A 21,906-nucleotide genomic window follows, 5' to 3' on the forward strand; every position below is an offset into this window, starting at 1 on the left:
GACACTCCCCTTTGGCTGATTACAAATGGAATCAGCTGTGGATGTAGCTGACGTGATCATGACCTAATCCTATGAAATGTCCTCATTGCAACAGACAGGCCAGCACTTGCCCAATCAGATGAACAGGTACCACAACTTGGCCAAGTTGACACTTGTCCCTAACCATGACAGTCCACCCCTTGTCAACTTGGCATATATATATATATATATATCACCTTAGACCATACTTAATTTCCAAATGAAAACAAATAAGCATGCATTTTTTTATTCTTAAACTTGATATCTTACAACTTAAATAGTATAACATAAACAAAACAGCATTACAGTCTTCGTTTCTGTAACTGATCACGTGGTCGAAGTTCATATTTATCACTACCTTCTTCCACTACCCATTCCATGTTCCCTTTCCCCTCAGCAAGCACTTCAGCTGGCCGTGGTTCTTTGCCTGGTGGGGTGACCCAAACCTTCATTCCTGAAGTCTCAGAGCCATTAGTGGTCCTGCCTGGATTGTGTTGTTGCAGTTTTCCATTGATTTTAATCACAGGGCATGGTAGTACTAATAGACGCCCCAGGGGATCTCCTATATTCCAAGAAAACTTCTTCTTCACCTCCATTATGTAGTTGCAGTCCTACTTCCTTCTGATAGTCAGGGTCAATTACCCCAGACAATAATGTAATCCCCTTCTTGGTGTGTTGATCCAGAGGCATAAGTAGCCCAAAGTGACCAGGTGGCAATCTTAACTTCCAGTTCAGTGGTATCACTGTTGTTTCTCCTGGAGAAAGCATACCCCATTTTGGAACTAAAACCTGTAGACCAGCAGAACTCAGGGTAGCAGGGACAGGAAGCAAAATTTTTCCTAGTGGATCACTAGGAGTAATAGTGAGTGGCACCACACCCATTTCCACCCCTTGGTTCCTGGACCCATGGATCCTGGCTATGGGAGAAACAGCACCATACAGCGGATGCTGATTCAGAGCATACACAGCTTCCTGGAGAACATTACCCCAGCCTTTCAAGTTTTTGCCACCTAGTTGGCACCGTAATTGAGTTTTCAAAAGGCCATTCCACCGTTCTATCAATCCAGCAGCTTCTGGATGATGGGGAACATGGTAAGACCAGAGAATTCCATGAGCATGTGCCCATTCCCGCACTTCATTTGCTGTGAAGTGTGTTCCTTGATCCGAAGCAATGCTATGTGGAATACCATGACGATGGATAAGGCATTCTGTAAGCCCACGGATAGTAGTTTTGGCAGAAGCATTGCATGCAGGGAAAACAAACCCATATCCAGAGTATGTGTCTATTCCAGTTAGAACAAATCGCTGCCCCTTCCATGAAGGGAGTGGTCCAATGTAATCAACCTGCCACCATGTAGCTGGCTGGTCACCTCGGGGAATGGTGCCATATCGGGGGCTGAGTGTGGGTCTCTACTGCTGGCAGATTGGGCACTCAGCAGTGGCTGTAGCCAGGTCAGCCTTGATGAGTGGAAGTCCATGTTGCTGAGCCCATGCATAACCTCCATCCCTACCACCATGACCACTTTCTTCATGAGCCCATTGGGCAATAACAGGAGTTGCTGGGGAAAGAGGCTGACTGGTATCCATAGAACAGGTCATCTTATCCACTTGATTATTAAAATCTTCCTCTGCTGAAGTCACCTTCTGGTGTACATTCACATGGGACACAAATATCTTCATGTTTTTAGCCCACTCAGAAAGGAGTCTATCCACATACGTCTTCCCCAGACCTCTTTGTCACCAATTTTCCAATTATGGTCTTTCCAAGTCCCTGACCATCCAGCCAAACCATTAGCAACAGCCCATGAGTCAGTATACAAATGCACCTCTGGCCAGTTTTCCTTCCAAGCAAAATGAACAACCAGGTGCACTGCTCGAAGTTCTGCCCACTGGGAGGATTTCCCCTCACCACTGTCCTTCAAGGACACCCCAGAAAGGGGTTGTAATGCTGCAGCTGTCCACTTTCGGGTGGTACCTGCATATCGTGCTGAACCATCTGTAAACCAGGCCCGAGTTTTCTCTTCCTCAGTCAATTCACTGTAAGGAACACCCCAAGAGGCCATAGCTCTGGTCTGGGAAAGAGAAGGAAATGTGGCAGCAGGAGTGGAAACCATGGGCATTTGTGCCACTTCTTCATGTAACTTACTTGTGCCTTCAGGAACTGCTCTGGCTCTATCTCATATATACCATTTCCACTTTACAATAGAGTGCTGCTGTGCACGCCCAACTTTATGGCTTGGTGGGTCAGACAACACCCAACTCATGATAGGCAACTCAGGTCTCATGGTAACTTGGTGGCCCATGGTTAAGCGTTCAGTCTCTACTAAGGCCCAGTAGCAGGCCAAAAGCTGTTTCTCAAAAGGAGAGTAGTTATCTGCAGCAGATGGTAAGGCTTTGCTCCAAAATCCTAAGGGTCGGCGTTGTGATTCTCCTATAGGGGCCTGCCAAAGGCTCCAGACAGCATCTCTATTTGCCACTGACACTTCCAGCACCATTGGATCTGCTGGATCATATGGCCCAAGTGGCAGAGCAGCTTGCACAGCAGCCTGGACCTGTCGCAGAGCCTCCTCTTGTTCAGGTCCCCACTCAAAATTAGCAGCTTTTCTGGTCACTCAATAAATGGGCCGGAGTAGCACACCCAAATGAGGAATATGTTGTCGCCAAAATCCAAAAAGACCAACTAGGCGTTGTGCCTCTTTTTTGGATGTGGGAGGGGCCAGATGCAGCAATTTATCCTTCACCTTAGAAGGGATATCTCGATATGCCCCACACCACTGGACACCTAAAAATTTTACTGAGGTGGAGGGCCCCTGTATTTTTGTTGGATTTATCTCCCATCCTCTGACACGCAAAAGCCTTACCAGTAAATCTAGAGTAGTTGCTACTTCTTGCTCACTAGGTCCAATCAACATGATATCATCAATATAATGGACCAGTGTGATGTCTTGTGGGAGGGAGAAACGATCAAGGTCTCTGCGAACAAGATTATGACATAGGGCTGGAGAGTTGATATACCCCTGAGGTAGGACAGTGAAAGTATATTGCTGACCTTGCCAGCTGAAAGCAAACTGTTTCTGGTGGTCCTTACTAATAGCTATTGAGAAAAAAGCATTTGCCAGATCAATAACTGCATACCAGGTACCAGGGGATGTATTGATTTGCTCAAGCAATGATACTACATCTGGAACAGCAGCTGCAATTGGAGTTACCACCTGGTTGAGTTTACGATAATCCACTGTCATTCTCCAAGACCCATCTGTTTTCTGCACAGGCCAAATAAGAGAGTTGAACGGGGATGTGGTGGGAATCACCACCCCTGCATCTTTCAAGTCCTTAAGAGTGGCAGTAATCTCTGCAATCCCTCCAGGAATATGGTATTGCTTTTGATTTACTATTTTTCTTGGTAGGGGCAGTTCTAGTGGCTTCCACTTGGCCTTTCCCACCATAATAGCCCTCACTGCATGAGTTAGAGAACCAACGTGGGGATTCTGCCAGTTGCTCAGTATGTCTATGCCAATTATACATTCTGGGACTGGGGAAATAACTACAGGATGGGTCCGGGGGCCCACTGGACCCACTGTGAGACGGACCTGAGCTAAAACTCCATTGATCACCTGGCCTCCATAAGCCCCCACTCTGACTGGTGGTCCAGAGTGATGTTTTGGGTCCCCTGGAATTAATGTCACTTCTGAACCAGTGTATAATAATCCCCAAAATATCTGATCATTTCCTTTTCCCCAATGCACAGTTACCCTGGTAAAAGGCCGTCGGTCTCCTTGGGGAAGACTTAGAGGAAGGTTAACAGTATAAATTTGTGGCAGTGTAACAGGTTTCTCCCCCATAGGGACCTGGCCTCCCCTTCATTCAAGGGGCTCAGGGTCTGTAAACTGTGTCAAGTCTGGAAATTGGTTAAGGGGCCGTGACTCTGTGTTTTTGTAATTCAGGTTAGACTTCTGTTCCCTTGACCTAGAACTCTTTTGTTTATACAGCTCCAACAAGAATTTAGTAGACTGCCCTTCTATTGTATTTCTAGACACCCCATGATTTACTAGCCAATGCCACAAATCTCTGCGCGTCATATAATTTTGATGCCTCCTTTGAGTTTGTTGTCTATTATAATACCCACGTCTACCCTGTCTTTGGTGATTAAGTGCTGCCACCTGGCTTCTGCCAACTCCGGATCCTGTCATCCCCATTGTGTTTAAGGATTCCAGCTCAGTGACAGCAGTTCCTACAGTAATATCTGACCTACAGAGAAGTGCAACCACAGAGCTCTTGAGGGATGATAGTGCTAGTCTCACAAATTTATTTCTCACTGTTCTGGTAAAAGGTGCATCCTCTGGACATTCCTGGGGTGTAAGAGCAGGCTTTGCATGATAAATCCACTCTAACATCCCAATCTCTCTAAGCCTCTGGATCCCCTCATCTACATTATACCAGGGCAGTTCTGGCATTTCAACCTCAGGTAATGTTGGCCACCTTTTGATCCATGTTTCAACCAACCACCCAAACAAGCTGTTAACACCTTTTCTAACTGCTCTAGCTATAACATTGAATGCAGAATCTCTGCTTAGTGGGCCCATATCAATAAATTCAGCCTGATCCAGCCTTATATCCCTCCCACCATTATCCCACACCCTTAAAATCCATTGCCACACATATTCCCCTGATTTCTGTCTATATAAATTGGAAAACTCACACAGTTCTTTTGGAGTATAATATACCTCCTCATGTGTGATACTTTGTACCTCACCTTTAGGGGCCTGTTGGGACTTTAGTCTAGTTATACGTCTAGAAGAAATGAGGGGTGGTGGGGGTGGGTCATGAAAAGAATTAGAAATATCTTCCAAGCCATTTGCTTCAGGGCTTTCATTTGCAGTTTCATCTGGTGAAACAGGATTAATAACTCTAGGGCTAATCCCTTCAGGAGGAGGTTGGGTGGCCAATTCCTCAAGGCAGGCTGGAGGTGGGGCGGCTATGTCCTCAGGGCAGACTATTACAGGGTTATCTAAAGAAGGCTCAGAATGGTCTAGGGTTTCAACCTCACCCCCAACATCATTATCAATCCATATGTCACCATCCCATTTTTCAGGGTCCCACTCCTTTCCAATCAATGCCCTCACTTTAACGGCAGACACCATGCAAGACTGAGATTTCAGTTTACGTTGTAAAGTTGCTACTCTAACAATAAGATTCTGAGTCTGATTTTCAGAGATCTCAAGTCTACGGCTACAGGAAATAAAATTTTCCTTCAGGATACTCATAGAAACCTCTACATCTTTCAGACGGCACTTAAGCTTCTTGTTTGAAGCCTTATGCCCATCCCTTTCACCCTTTAATGTAGACAGTGTATCTAACAACAACCAACCAACATCTCTATAACTCTTATTTCTACAAAACTCTGTAAAGGTGTCAAAAACATTATCCCCCAGAGTCTGGCTTCGTACAAGCGAAGCATTAGGAGAATCGAATGATGATATTTTGACTATCTCCTTTGCCAACTCAGTCCATGGATTGGGAGTGTCATTCTGATTACAGGAATCAGAGTCATTAGTGTCTCTGAGCCCAGTCAGAGTACAAAACCATTCATAAAAACCCATTTTTAAGATTCTGTTCCTAAAGAACCACTCCTGGTACCAAGATGTATTAGTTAGGGTTCTCTAGAGAAACAGAATCAACAGGGAACACTTGCAAATGTAAAATTTATGAAAGTGTCTCACGTGACCGTAGGAATGCAGAGTCCAGAATCCACAGGGCAGGCTGCGAAGCTGATGACTCTAATGGATGGCCTGGATGAACTCCACAGGAGAGGCTCAGCAGCCAAAGCAGGAATGGAACCTGTCTCCCCTGAGTCCTCCTTAAAAGGCTTCCCATGATTGGATTTAGCATCACTAATTGCAGAAGACACTCCCCTTTGGCTGATTACAAATGGAATCAGCTGTGGATGTAGCTGACGTGATCATGACCTAATCCTATGAAATGTCCTCATTGCAACAGACAGGCCAGCACTTGCCCAATCAGATGAACAGGTACCACAACTTGGCCAAGTTGACACTTGTCCCTAACCATGACAGAAGCTTAGGCACTAAAGGGTGCATATTGTGTGGTTCCATTTATATGAAATATCCAGAATAAGCAAATACATAGAGACAGAAAGTATATGAGTGGTTTCCAAGGAATGGAGATTGGGAGTAATTGGAACTGAATACTAATAGGTATAGGGTTTCTTTTTTGGGGTATTGGAAATGTTCTCATATTAGGTAGTGGTGATATTTGTATAATTTGGTGAATATATTAAAAACAACTGAATTGTACACTTTAAAATAGTGAACTTTGTTATGTGACTGATATCTATCTATTTATTTTAAGAATAGTCAACAGACTCTCAATGAAATAAAAGGTAAAAGAGCTTTCTTTACCAGAATCAAAGTTTATCATACAGCTGTATTATGGAAGATAGTCTGGTATTATTTAAGGTTAGACAAATTAGTTACAGCTAACTGGAATAGAATGAAATCAAGAAACAGAGCCGAACACCTGTGGACCTTAATTTATAGAAAAATAGCATTGTAGAACAGTGAGGAAGTTGTGCTATTTTCAGTAAATTTGGACATTCAATTTGGAAAATAATGAAACTTCACCTCAATACACACCATCAGTTTCAGGTAGATTTTTCGATTAGATGTGAAAGGAAAACACATATTACATTAAAAAAAAAAACAGTTTTTAGAAGGAAATAGGGAAGATACACATGATCTCTTTGTTTTGTAATAAAATAGGATTCAAAAAGCAGTAAGCGTAAAGAAAAATGTAGTCATGGTTGAGTACATTAAAATTAAGAATGAATGCACAAAAAAGGCAAAATAAGTGTGTAAAAGAGAAAACCACAGTGTGGGGAACTCTATTTTCATGACATTTAAACAATCAACAACTCATATCTAGAAAGAAATATTTTATACAATCCATAAGAAAAAAATGACTCAGAAAATTGGGCTAAAAATTTGAAATGGATCTTCTCAAATGAATATATCTAAATAATCAATAAATATATGAAAATATATTAAAGCTCATAAGTTATCAAGGAAATACAAGTTAAAATTTTAGAGATATTCCACTATAGAATAAATTGATAGCTGAAATTATACAAAATAGCAAAACTTTCAAGTAAATTTGTGGAACAATGGGAAATCTCACACTCTATCTAGCAATAACTGCTAAAAATAGGACATATACACATTTTTGATCTAGAAATTCCACTACTAGAAAATATCTAAAGGAATTGCATGGGCCTGTATATAAGGATAGTCGCAGTTGAAGTGCTCATTTCACCAAAAAGTGGAAATAATCCACACATCTGCCAATAATGGAATGAATGTATAAATAATGGATATTCATCCAATGAAAATATTATAATGAAAATTAATTAGAGTTATGAACAACAAATGGATGAGTCTCGTAAACATGATGTTAAGAGAAAGAATCTAGGCATAAAATAATTTATACCATACAATTCCAATTATATAAAGTTCAAAACTAAGGCAAATAAAACTATGGACTGACCATAAAATCAGGAAGGACAGACAAATACATGAAATCAATGATTTATTGATATTACATTATAATGTACAATGAGCTTGATAGCATTACAATATATGTTCAAAGTATTAACCTCCCCACCAATGTATAATCAATATGCCATGTGAAATTGTGATGAACATGTGGCATTATTGCAACATTACCACAAATCCCTGCATATATATATCTGTGATGCCCAGATGATGTGTATCTTTGATTTTAACTTGTATATTGTATATAATTACATATGTGTATATATAAACATATATTTTGCGTGTGTGTGTGTGTGTGTGTGTGTGTATTTTGAACCCATTTGATTACTTCTTCTGGGTTATACTAAAAGCACAGACTAAAAATCAAAGTGACATAATTTATTATAGTATTTTATATGTGATAATATATGAAATATTTTATGTATCATACAGTATATGCTGTTATATATTATGTTATTTATTGTTATACAGTATATTATATCACACATTTATTGTGCTATGAAAGGACATGCTGCAGGCTTCTATGTTCTTGGCGTGCTCTAATAGCTGACCTGGGTTTTGAATACATGAATCTTCACTTTGTGATTAGTGTTTTAGGTATACACATCTGTACTCTTGTAGGTTTCTTTCATGGACTGTAGTTCACAATGACAAAAATATGAAAATAAAAGTAAATATATCAGACACTCTCTATGGCTTTTATGAGCATAACTGAGATTCAGGGGCAGAAGGTTCTAGTAAGCAGGCCGTGCACTTTACACCTTGGAAGACAGCCAAGAGAACTCTGTAGCTGCTCTTATCACACAGCAAACAGCGATTATTTGCTCTTTACAAGTGAATCACTATTTTTACCAAATAATTCTAAGCTACAGAAAGGAATTTTACTTGTTTCATTTGGGGTGATTTGTTGCCCTGTAGTTGTCTATTATGGAGATTATTCTGGCCAGAGAGAAATATCCTAATGGAAAATTTCAAACAAAAGATGCAGACACATATCCATGTGCACACATAAAGCCAACTCATGTAGTTTCAATTCCTTTTCACATTTATTGTCTTCTCCATTCTCTCTCAAAGAAGGCTATAAGCTGTAATAATTGCACAATATGTACTTCCAAACTTGGTTCCCAAGACAAAAGGAAAAGGCTATCATCAAATGTTTAAAAAATAATCTCCTTTATTTTATTTAATAATGGCAAGAAGTTCAATATTTCTGCTCAAACACAGAGACAAGTAGGCATATTTACAAAAGGCCTCACTATGTTTGCCATTGCTTTTACTCAAGACAGCATTTATAAAACCTTTGGCTCATGGCAGGTGTTGGGTCTGCTCCTGGGGATTTGTGCTGTTCTGATATTGCTTTTCATTTGAACTTCAAATACCTTTAAAAAAAATAGAAGCCATATTTTAATATCATTAGGAAATTAAAACCTTTTAATTTTTGTCATTTTAGTACCTTACAGAATTTACTTTTCAAAAATGAATCAAAGTCAAACTAATTACTGTATGATAGCCAAATGGCCCTCAAAAATGGGAAAATGTAATAATGTAGAATTATTGAATTTTCATGTACTTTTTTTTTTTAAAGAGAAAACTAAAACACTTTGTTTTGTGTCTCTCCTTTGTTTTAACTTATCATCAGGCTTGGACTCCTGGATCACCTGGTAACTTCGGAAATCTGGTGAGATTTTTTTTTTCTTGTGTTATTGTCAGCCTTCTGATATGCTTACTTCCTTTGGCACTAATCTTTGTAGCATGTTTTCCTACATCTCTCAGGATTAATCCTTTTTATGAATCCTCCCCTCATTTCTTTCCCCTGAGGGTATATTTCATTAAGTGAGTAGAAGAAGGTCAATTACATTTAACCCAACAGGGATAAAGCCAGATTCTTCTTAAAGATTCAACTTCATGGGTCAGAACATTGCAAAGAAGAGTAGCATGTGCTTCTTAAGGAAACAAAAATAATCACTGCCTGTGTCTCAAATAGGGAGGAAGATTCTGGTGAGAGATACGGTTGAGAAAATATCAATTGATAAATTTTCTCTTAAAATAGATTAACTGTAACATTAACATTAAAACTACAGAGCAGTTGGATATGATAACCAAATTTTTCAAGTTTTTCAAGGTCACAGTATTGGTATTATAGGTGTACATATTAGAAAGACAGAAATATACTGAAGACGTGGCACTGCCACACAGAAACTCTTAAACCTCTAATAGAACTTAGCACAATACCAGGAACATATGTTATAGGCATGGTAAGGATATATTGTTTGAATAAAAAGATGACTATTGAAAAAAAGGATTGTTAAACCGTATATTTTCCAAACAGAGGTTGTGTAATCATTTTCAACTCCATCCAATTGTTTTTCCTCCAAATAATATTGAAACATTGTTTTCATCCAAATTCAAACAATGGCATCCTACTATGTTCTGAAATTATGGAAACTTATAAAGATATTTTATCTCATTTTACCTTATTTAAATTTCTAAAGAAATCTCTGGCTTCGATTCTTAGTCCTGTGTCACCTGGAAGTCTCTTCTTTTCAGAATTCTAGAACCACCCCTTTTATAATACTCACCCAGCAGTAATATACAACTAGAACGATTGTTGGAGTGTAGTTTTAATTCCCCTTCTTCAGTATTTGTTAGTTTAGAATGGAAGGGTGATGAGAGTTCAGCATCTCTTTGTCGTTGTCCATTATCCCTGACTTCCAAATGTTTTCAGGGTCTCTCAACTAGTATACTCCCTTCATCTTATTGTGACTTCTCTAAGCTGTATCATGACTTTCTAGTCCACTCCTGTCATCAAAGAGCAGCATAGCTGATAATATACTGTCATATTTAACAAATATTGCTGAACACTTGAGGTTAAACTAACAGAATTATGGTAAGCAAAGGGAAATTTAAATTTGTTTATATTGCTCCCAAAGCCATTGGATAGAATTTTTCCCAAGTTGTTCAATAATTCCCCTTGTTGGCACCCACCAAAGCTGTACGGTTGGGAACTGCGTCTCCCCCAGCACCATCCCCTTTAACATGTTCCGTCTTCTTATTCCCTGTATTTGAACCCTACCTAATAAGTGAAGAATCATTTAACTTCATAATAATCTGTTGACATTTTACCCAGCATACACTGAAGGCAGTCATGTCATTAGTGTACAGGACAGTTTAGTCCTTAATTGTTCGGACTTTTACTAGGAGTGAATAAGATTTTGCATTGCCTTTGGATTGGGTTATACAGAGTTGCTTTCAAATAAAGAGATATCTACTTACAAAGTTGAATTCAGTAATCCATATTTTGCCAAAAATCAGAGCAACAGAAGCTTCGAAATGATATTTTCCTTAAAATTCCTGATAAAATTCTTAGCCATCATTCATTCTCATGAGAGTCAGCTTCCCTTTCCCTCCAGCATGTGCTGGGGTTGAAGATAGGTTTGGTGATGTGTACATGTGGCAGGCATTTTTCTCTCTATTTCCATTGTAACAAATCTGACTTCCTGTCCCTGCCCCCCGCCCCCGCCACCTAAAACATTCAGAACCTAACCCCTTTAATTATCTTTTTTTCTGAATTCTACCTTTCTCCTTCAATTTGTTAGCATGCTCTTTCCTCCAAGTCTAGATCACCACCGTTATCTTTTGTATATTCTACTCTCTTCTAATTTATCCCATTTCTAATTATGTTTCATAGAACTGGTATGTGATTCATCCTCAACCATCATCTTTTCCACATTTCCCGCCATGTTTTCCTAAAAACTGTTTCCCCAATTTGATACACAGGATATAATTGAGTACTGCCTCACTTATCCAAAGCAACCTGCCTTCACATGTACCAGAAGCCTCAACTCTGAACAGCTTAGAATGTTCCTATCTTGCACAGTCTCAACCCCACTATTCTTGTTCATAAGAACAGAATGATCTTCTTTCTCTGCCCATATAGCCATTTCCTATTCGTCCTTTAAGATCAAGTTCAGGTTCCACTTTCTCCTGAAGATCTTCATTATTTCAAATATTGTAATTTGATCCCCCCCATTTCCTGCATGTTTTATTTTCAGTACCATAAAATTTTGCATTTTATTTTATAATGTCATGTTTTCCTTTCTTTTTTTTTATTATATTATAAGACAGAGCTTTTCATTTTCTGGTAATATATATGTATACAGGAATGCTTGTATATATGTTATGTATGTGGATGTAGAAATGAACTCATGGATCAGTGTTACTTTAATGGGTTAAAATCTCTTACTGTCATTATTAATTTTGATACTTAAATTGCCCCTTACTTGGTCAGTGGGAGCCTCTTCAATTTGACTCCTGTGTCTTCAACTTATTCTCCTTGTCCTTTGAGTGTTCCTTCACTTTCTGGCATTTAGCTATTGGTCCTCTTGGACCTCAGTGAGGTGAATGCTTTCCCTGGGTCACACACACGGCCGAAAGCAGAGCTAAGCCTGGATTGCAATCTTCCCAGCTCACTCCTGCACATCATGCACCTTTCATCAGGACCATTTGTAATGAGATTACTAAAAGAATCATCTCCTTTTAACAGAAAAGATTTTCTAAAACCTCATGAATTCTTGAGTATGACTTAGAATGGGAGTTATCTGTTCTGACCCTACTGGGAAACACTTATAGTACATGCTCATAGGCTTTCACTAAAAATCATAACATCCATTTGCTGGACACTGGGCCCACCACTAGTAGTCATGTCCAGTAAATGGTTTTCTTGAGTTCTGAGCATGCACACTGCTGGTGCAAATCGCATATGCAATAGCAATGTTTCTTGACCATTACTGTCAAATTTTCTAATGCTCTAGTGTTGTATACACATTTTCTACCTAGCGATTTTTCACATTTGTCAATGTTGAGGTTGAGTTAGCCTTTCGTTCTAGTTTACTAGCTGCCAAAATGCAATATACCAGAAATGGAATGGTTTTTAAAAAGGTGAATTTAATAAGTTGCTAGTTTACAGTTCTAAGGCCAAGAACATGTCCCAATTAAAACCATATATAGAAATGTCCAATCAAAGGCATCCATCCAGGGAAAGAAACCTTGGTTCAGGAAGGCCGATGAAGTTCAGGGTTTCTCTCTCAAATGAGCAGACACATGGCAAACACAGTCAGGGCTTCTCTCTCAGCTGGAAGGGCACATGGTGAACACAGCATCATCTGCTAACTTTCTCTCCTGGCTTCTGGTTTCGTGAAGCTCCCTGGGAGGCATTTTCCTTCTTCATCTCCAAAGGTCACTGGCTGGTGGACCCTCTCCTTCGTGGTGCTGCAGCATTTTCTGCTTTCTCTGAATCTCCCATTCTCCAAAATGTTTCCTCTTTTATAGGACTCCAATAAACCAATCAAGACCCACCCAAATGGGTGGAGACATGTTGTCATTTAATCCAGTTTAACAACCACTCTTGACTAAATCACATCATCCAGGGAGATGATCTGATTACAGTTTCAAACATACAGTATTGAATAGGGATTATTCTGCCTTTATGAAATGGTTTTTGATTAAAACATGGCTTTTCTAGGGGGCATACTTCCTTTCAAACCAGCACACCTTTCCATCTTACTTTGTTTACTGCAACATACCTAACACATTGCCCTATGTTTAGTAGTTAATAGCTATTTTCAAATGACTAATTTACTTAGGATTTTGCCTCCACTTAAAAATATCAAACCTAAAATTTATAAAGTTATTTGCTTCCATTAAATTATTATATTCAAAGAAAAAAATGACATGAGCATGAAGGATGATTAATGGATTTATTACCTGACACAACTCAGAATTAATTATGACACATTCTGTGAAACTTTATTTTGAGACTATAATTAGAAAAGAAATATAAAATTCAAACCAATGATTATTATTAAAATATAAATGATGATATGCAAACTAACAGTACAAATTAAGTGCATTAAACTATATTCAATAATCATGAAACTCTCAAACTAAAAAATAATAACACATTTGCTCTGGAACTAAATACAATCTAAATGCAATGCCATTTCTCTGTGATATGAAAAACTAACATTGCCCAAATAGAAGTTGAAATTATTTATGGAAAATCTTATCGCAGCATTTTTTTCACTTACATAACTTAATATGGCTAAAGCCTATGATTCATTGAATGTTGTACCTGTATGGGCAATTGCATAAATTTGTTCCAATTCATAAATTTCATTTTCTGCACCTGGAGTTTGGACCTTTTAAGAGGTCAGAATAATAATACATGCACAACAATGTCCAGCGGAATAGAATTCACATTTTCAGGCATACACCGTGTATCAGATGCTGTGCTAGGTTCTCCATTTATATAGTCTATTTCAGTCTTCCAGTCACACTTTGAGGAGGACCATTTGTCACAGCCCATGTCCAAATTTTGTAAATGTATGTGTATTTATATATAAAACAATGTTGTTAATAATGAAAACAAGCAAAATCTAGAGAAACCTACCTCCTCCAATACCAGTTGGACAATGGTGATTAATGAGTTATTCATTCTTTGATTCACTACTCTAATGCAACTTTCATTCATTGTGGTGGTTTGAAGCTGTATGTGCACCAGAAAAACATGTTCTTAAAGTTAATCCATTCTTGTCAGTATAAATCAATTTTAAGTAGGACCTTTTATTTTTAATGTAGTTTTATTGAGATATACTCACACCACACACAACCCATCCAGAATATATAAACAGTGGTTCACAGTATTATCACATAGTTTTACATTCATCATCATGATAATTTTTAGAATATTTGCATTACTCCAGAAAGAGAAATAAAAAGCAAAAAGAAAATGCCAAACATTCCATACCCCTTATCCCAACCTCTTATTGACCTCTTATTGACCACTCTAGCCAATTTTAAGACTTGCGATAGGAGTAGGTTAACTAAGACAGTGTAGTATCGTCAATTATATAGATCTGCCTATCTATCTACCTACCTATCTATCTATCTACCTACCTACCTATCTCTCTCTATCTATCTGTGTATTTATCTACTTACCTATCTACCTATCTATCTATCTCTCTACCTATCTACCTATCTATCTGTCTATCTATCTATCTACCTATCTGTCTGTCAGCAGACGGAACAAAACACTCGGCAATAGAGCCACAAAAACACGGACAACTGCCATTTTTATTGCAATACAGTTATACAGTCTTTATCAAAGACCAGGGCTACTGGATTACAGTTCAGCAACATCAGGCATTTTCCTCTGGCTATTCTAAAACACTGGACATTAAAAAGAAATATCCATATAATGAATCAGTAGTCACAGTCGTTTGTTAAATCCTAATTTCTCAGTTACACCTCATCCCTCTCATTTGATCTTTCACCCAAAGTTCAGGGATATCTGGGCAATTACCATTTTAATTTTTTCATGCTGGAAAGGAGTGTGGACCTTATGGGGTAGAGAAGTGAGACTTTTTGATGTTCTTGGAGAAGCTGGTACCTCTGAGTTTTAGGACTTATCTGGCATAAGATCAATCTGGAAACCTTAGTTTTCTGGAAAAAATAAACTTACTCAGAAAAATTTTTATAGAGACTTAGGAAGAGTCTTGGGCACTCCCTAGGATTTTCAGAAATCCTGTTGGTTGGGTCTTGGCATACTATGGTGGTTTGGAATCTCTGTCTAAAGCTTGCATAAGAGTAACCACCAGAATGACCTCTAGACTCTATTTGGAATCTCTTAGCTACTGAAACTTGTGGTGAAAAACTCATTCTCAATTCCTTAAGGCCAGGGCCAGGCTCATCCCTGAGAGTCATGTTGCACATTGCCAGGGAGGCTTGTACACCTGGAAGTCATGTCCCACATAGGGGGCGGGTAGTAAGTTTATTTGCAGAGTTGGCTTTAAGAGAGAGGCCACGTCTGAGCAACAAAAGAGGTTCTCTGGCGGTAGCTCATAGCATAATTTCAAGCAGGCCTAGCTTTACCATTGTAGAAATAAGTTTCATAGTGGTAAGCCTCAAGATCAAGGGTTTGGCTTATTGAATTGGGAGTCTCTAATACTTGAGAGAGTATCAGAAATTCCCTCAAGTGGGGAAGCTAATAGTTCCACATTTTCCCCCTATTCATCAAGGGAGTTTTGCAAGTACTTTTAAAATTTTCTGCCCACAATACTCTAGAATATATTCAGGTATTACATTAATCTGTATGGAATAATAAGATGCCGTTCCCTATTCTAGGTCCCATGTAATTAGGTTGTTTAAATAAGCTGACCAAACCAGTTAAATTAAATAGTGTGCTATAGAAACTATAAATTTTGGACCAAATAATAATCTCTTCCTTTGGTCTCACACAGAAGTTAAAGTTTTAGAATACAGACAATATCATCATTTACCCTGTATTCTTATTTGCCTTGGTCCTAACCAGAACCATTTCATTCATATCTTTAATTGGAGTCTGATCTCTTTTTCAACTTCTTTGGTAGTTGCTGTGTGGAGTAATGCTGACTTTCAGAGCTGCAGGACTCTAATTCTGAGTCTCAGGTGTCACACAGACTCTCTGTGTTCCAGGAAACTATCAGGTACACAAAGAGCAGAGCATCTCAGAATTTAGAAATAACAGTTAAAACTCAGGAATATATGTGACTGCTGTAAGAGCTTACAATTTAGGAACCTTTACACTGAGCCTTATTTGAACAATCCTTTGATTTCCCAACCTCTGCCCATTTTTTTATCCCCTAATGACCTATGCACTCAAATTCAATTTGCAGAATTTGCCCATTATACTTAGTTTATATTAGTGAGACCATACATTATTTGTCCTTTCATTTCTGGCTTATTTCACTCAACTTAATGTTCTCAAGCCTCATTCACCTAGTTACATGCCACATGATTTCATTCATTCCTGCGGCTGATCAATATTCTGTCATATGTATACACCACAGTTTGCCTTCTGATCATTAGTCGATGTTCACTTAGGCCACCTGCATTCATTACAAATCGTGAATCATGCCGCCATAAACATCACTGTGCAAATGCCTCTTCATGTCCCTGCATTCAGTTCTTCCAAGTCTTTGTCTAATAACGGGGTTGTAGGCTCATGTGGAAACCCTATAAGGTAGGACCTTTTGATGAGATCAGATCACTTCAGTTGAGATGTGATCACTTCATTCAGGATGGGTCCTAACCCTATTACTGGAGTCCTTTATAAATGGAATGAAAAAAGGGAAAAAAAAAAAAAAAGCCACATAAGCAAGAAGCTGAAAGCAACAAAACCTATAAGAAAAGGGAGAGAGGCCAGCAGATGTTGCCACTGCCTTGTCATGTGGCAGAGGCGCCAAGGATTGCTGTCAGCTAGTCTTTGGGAAAAAAGCATTGCCTTAGTGATAACTTGACTTGGACATTTTCTCGGTTTCAAAAGTGTAAGCTAATAAATTCTTATAGTTTAAGCCAGCCCATTTTATGATATTTGCTAGAGCAGCCTAGGAAACAAAACTAGATTTTTATACCAGAAGTAGGGTTCTGTTATTACAAATACCAAAAATATGGGAACAGCTTTGGAATTGGATAATGGATAGAGGCCAGAGGAATTACACAGCGCTTGATAGCAGTCTCTTCAAATTGCTTTGAAGAGACTGCTTCTAGAAATATGGATGCTGAGGGGCTTCTGATGAGATCTTGGAAGAAAATAACAAATGTGTTATTGGAAACTGGAGGAAAGGCAATCCTTGTTTTAAAATGGCAGAGAACGCGGCAAAATTGAATTTTGATGTCAGATGGAAGGGAAATTTTCAGAGTGATGAAGTTGGATGTTTAGCTGAGGAGGTTTCTAAACTAAATATGGAAAATGCATCCTGGTTTATCCTTGCAGCTTATAATAAAATGTGAGAGTGAAGGGATAAGCTGAGGACAGAACTCCTTGGTACAAAGAAACCAGAGATTGATGGTTTGGGACATCCTGAGCTTTCCAGAAAGCAAATCCCCAGAGAATTGTGCTCCATGTGAGGTTTGGACTGAACATGGGTCCAGACTGCCTTTTTCAGTTCAAGTCAGAATTGGAGGTGCAGTTATCTAGGAAGGATCTGTGGAAGGTCCTACTGCTTGAAGATTTGGGCAAAATATTAACAGGATTTTTTTGCCAGATCTGTATGAATGGAACCACTGCAAGTTGGATTAAAAAGGAATAGTTAACAGACTGAAGGGAAAGTCAACTGAAGGGCAGAAACTTGCAAGCTGAGGTCTTATGGGGTCAAGAGACAAGGCTCACCTATGTTTGTGGAAGGGATGAGTCTGCTCCAGTCTGTGTCAGTCTTCTTTAGGAGGCAAGCCTTCCACCCCATTGTTCAGAAAGAGTGCTACCATCCCTGTGTTCTCAGAGGGTGTTGCCTATTCTCCAGGGATTACAGAAAATCTGGCTGTGATCCCAAGACTTAACAAGGATGGAACCTGTGCCCCAGCATTCCAGAAAAGCCTGGCTGCCATCCCGATGCTTGAAGAGGGTGGAGCCTTCAATACAGTGTTTGGGGAGCTTGGTCAGTGCACAAGCACATGAAAGGGTTGTGGTTACTGCCCTTTCTGGCCTGGAGAACAAAACATACTTCCGCACCTGACTTTTTCATTCCTTGAAATCTAATGGAGTATGCCTTACTCCATTTTGGAAATTATTTGGGAGCCGTGACCCTTGTTTTCTCTTCAGTTTCTCCCTTTGGGAATGGGAATGCTTATTCAATGCCTGTCCCTCATTAATCTATTGGGAGAGAATAACTTGTTCTCTAAGTGTCACAGGTCCACAGACAGAGGGAACTTGTACTCCAGGACAGACCATACCCATAACTGAATATGATGAGACTTTATGCTAAGCATTGCTCCTGAAAGGCTTTTGGGATATTGTGATGGAATGTATTTTGCCTTGTCGTGTTCCTTACCACATGGCAAAGGAGGCCAGGATCACTGGCAGTTGGTTGTTGGGCAGAAACTATACTGGGTGATACCTTGATTTAGACATTTTCTTGGCTTCAAAAGTGTAAGTGAATAAGTTCCCATCGTTTAAGCCAACCCATTTTATGATATTTGCTGATGCAGCCTAGGAAAGTAAATTAGCCACAATGAAATTTTTTATCAATATTCAAGGCAATCTGCTAATTCCATGTGTGTACTTAACATTAGCCATGTAATTTCTTTCAAATTATACAAATTATTCAGTTGGATTTTTGCATTTTCCAAGAATTGAGTGCTCTCTCCAATTTAAAGTTTGTTTGTTTTTTCAATTCTTGAACATATGACAGCACATCCTGAAAAGTACACTTCCTCCCAAAGTAAATGTTTTGTGTTATCATACTCTCATATTTTCTATGGTTCTTATGTAGCATATATAAGCCAGAGGGAACAAACCATATACATATGCCTACCTCAGTTTGAGTTGTGAAGCATATATATATGAAAAGACTGTGTAAAGCTTAAAGGAATACACAGTTATTAAAATTATTATCACCAGTAGTTTGCTATCCTGATATAAATTGTCATAATATGAACATAAAACGTATGCTCAGAGGCAAAAGGAAAGAATCATAGTCACACTAATTTGTTGATTCATCCATACACTCATAATTTATTGAGCATTTTGTGCAAATAATCTGAAAGTGGTTGAGTTATATAAAATGGATATGAATGACATTTATTTCAAGGCCTTCATTGTACATTTTATGCTTAATTATGATGCTATTTCATTTTTTGAAAATTGATATTGAATAAAATTCTGTGCATTTGCTTTAGACCATTGATTGTTTCTTTTTACCTTACTAGAATAATAGGCCATTGAAAACCATAGGATGGTGTGAGAGACTTTATTAATGCATATAAGAGATTATATTTACTCTCTCCTTCGCAGTTTGGTAGGGCAATGGAATTAGTTTTGGCCAATGAAAAATAAGCAGAAGTGAAGTGTGCCACTTCTGGCAGAGGCAGTGAAATGTTTTTGTGTGCTTTTTCAATCTTTCTAGTCTCTGTGTTCAAAAAATTGTAGAGGAGGCATCAGTTTGAGATAACAAGGCCACAAAATTGAATCATTTTGGTTTCAAGTCACTTGATGGAGGATTCCCAGGACCAGAGCAGACTTATATGAACAAGAAATACATTTTAATAGCTTAAACCATGAGTTTCTTTTTCCCTCACTCCCTCCCTTCCTCTCTTCTCTTCCTCCCTCCCTTCTTTCTTCCTTTTTGGTTTGGTTTAGTATTTGTTTTGTTTTATTTTTGTTGCAGTAGCCTGAAGCCTGTCCATAGTTCTTGAGACAATAGGTATTATGATGTTTGGGTAATTTTGAAATGTATAACTGTGTTCCAAAAGGTATATTTTGGCAATTTTATTTTTGATTTTTAAAATAGTTCTCCCTTCTGTCATCTAATAATCTTGGGTACCACTTACTTGCTTGACACAGAAGACAAATTAAGCCCTCAGATTAAAAGCATTAGGTAAAGTTATAGCAAAGGGAAAAACATCAGCTCTATTTGCTTACTAGATGCCAATAAATGAATCAAACACCAGGAAGTAGGAAAAATACAAGAAAAATATCTAAATTCAAAAAGGTACAATTTCTAGTTGAAAAATGGAAAGCATTCCTATAATAGTTATTGCCATTAAGTAATAATCCATTGTTAAAGATCATCTAGCAGTCATTTCATATTTCCTAAGTTGAAAACAATAACTATGTCTTAGGTGCTTTTATTTTGGTGTGGCAGCCAGAGTAATCTGTGTTCAGCTCTTACCTTATTTTCTGAAATGACCTGAAGTAGCACCATGCTCTCTTTTGTCATTGGTTCTTTTTTGCCTTTTTAGTGAAAGTCTCCTTATTCGGTCTCATTTTTATTTTTTTAAGAGCCACACTAATTTAACACGTCAACTAGCGTCATTTCTAAAACAGCTAATAAGTTAAACATAACCTCTTTTCTTTTCACGTAGGATTTGAGATAAAAAAATAATTGCATACAATTATCTGGAACTGAAGGGATTTAATTTTATTTTTAAGGAAAGGGACAAAACAAATTATGCCTCATGAAATATTTCATGTCAATCATTAATAGCCTCTAAAACAATCCTGGAACATTAATATCTTCCTCAATAATGCTTATTCTGCCTTTAAGAATCAGAGTCCCTGCAACAGGAATGCAATTCAAACTATATCAGGGCTGTTACATCCTCTCCACACTTCCAATCACCCATTTTCTGTCTGTTCCTTTTGCCTAATTTTATTTTCAAGACAAAATTTAAAAATCTCCTCAAGACAAGCCCCATATTGGGAAACCACTAGTTTTCAAACATGCTTCCCTAGTGTTGAACAGAAATCCTATTTCATACTAGTAGTTTGCTCCTCAGAGGTGACATAGAACTCACATATTTGCTTTTAAACAATCCTGAGTTGGACTCTCAAATGGTGTCAGTATTAAGACTACATGGAAAAATGTTCTTTTAGTGGAAAGTTAAATGATCTATTTTTTTTTTTATTTTAGCCACTCTCAGATGGCATAGAATATTAATAAATGCTTTTATGAAACATTTTAAATAGAATTCTGATAAATCTACCAACCTTATCTTATCTATCATAGTACTAATATATTAAAAGGAAGGTTTTTTGGCTAATTAAGCACAGCATCCCATGCTTGATTTCATGCCTGCTGTCCTAAATCAAGCAGTTCTTCTGCAGGTGTTCACTGTAATAGAAATACTACCCTAAAATGTTTCCTCGCTTTTAAAAAATCTCCCTGTTTATTATGCTTGGTTCTTATGCATTACTTCCTCTGTCTTGGGTAGTCAGAAGGCTAGGCTTATTATCTAAAAAGTATCATGTGTTTCTGCTAATGCCAGGTAAACTTTATGATTTGCAGCTGATGACCCTGTCAACATCTCACGCTGTCAAAAAGCTTAGTTTTTGAGAGGTTATTAGAAAATCATTTCTGCTTTTCCACACCCTGAATACCTTCCTATAATACAAATCTGAGTGTATGATGCATGTGTACGTACACACTACACCTTGAAAAGTTCTCGCAAAAACGTACTGGAATATATAAAAGTGTCTTTCCTGTTTTATAGTTGATATCAAATTGTTTTACTATTTTTTATAAGTGGAAAATGTCTTCCACAATTTCAGATATAAAGGAGGAGCATGAAAAAATGAAAGGTAATAAAATAATTATGAGTGAAAAGCGAGAGCAAAAGAGAAAGACAATATGACACGTTATGTTTAATCTTACAAAAATTAAATTTTGAGCATGCAGCTTTGTTAGTAACATTATATACTTGTTATTTTCATTCTTACAATAAATAGTGATTTGGCGTAATAAATATTTTTTGCCTATTAATTGTTTTTTTTTCATGGGTACAAAAT

General features: G+C 38.1%; 1 long non-coding RNA gene across 1 annotated transcript in view; it reads left to right on the forward strand.

Annotated features, from left to right (window-relative positions):
* Positions 1-21,906, forward strand: part of LOC143673548 (uncharacterized) — an 838,506-nt gene that overhangs the window by 668,511 nt on the left and 148,089 nt on the right. Inside the window, exon 6 of the long non-coding RNA XR_013170437.1 lies at positions 9,226-9,264. This is a non-coding gene — a long non-coding RNA (uncharacterized LOC143673548). The remainder of the gene's footprint in view (positions 1-9,225; positions 9,265-21,906) is intronic.

Source organism: Tamandua tetradactyla, chromosome 2 (genome assembly GCF_023851605.1).
Source record: "Tamandua tetradactyla isolate mTamTet1 chromosome 2, mTamTet1.pri, whole genome shotgun sequence".
Classification (NCBI taxonomy): domain Eukaryota; kingdom Metazoa; phylum Chordata; class Mammalia; order Pilosa; family Myrmecophagidae; genus Tamandua; species Tamandua tetradactyla.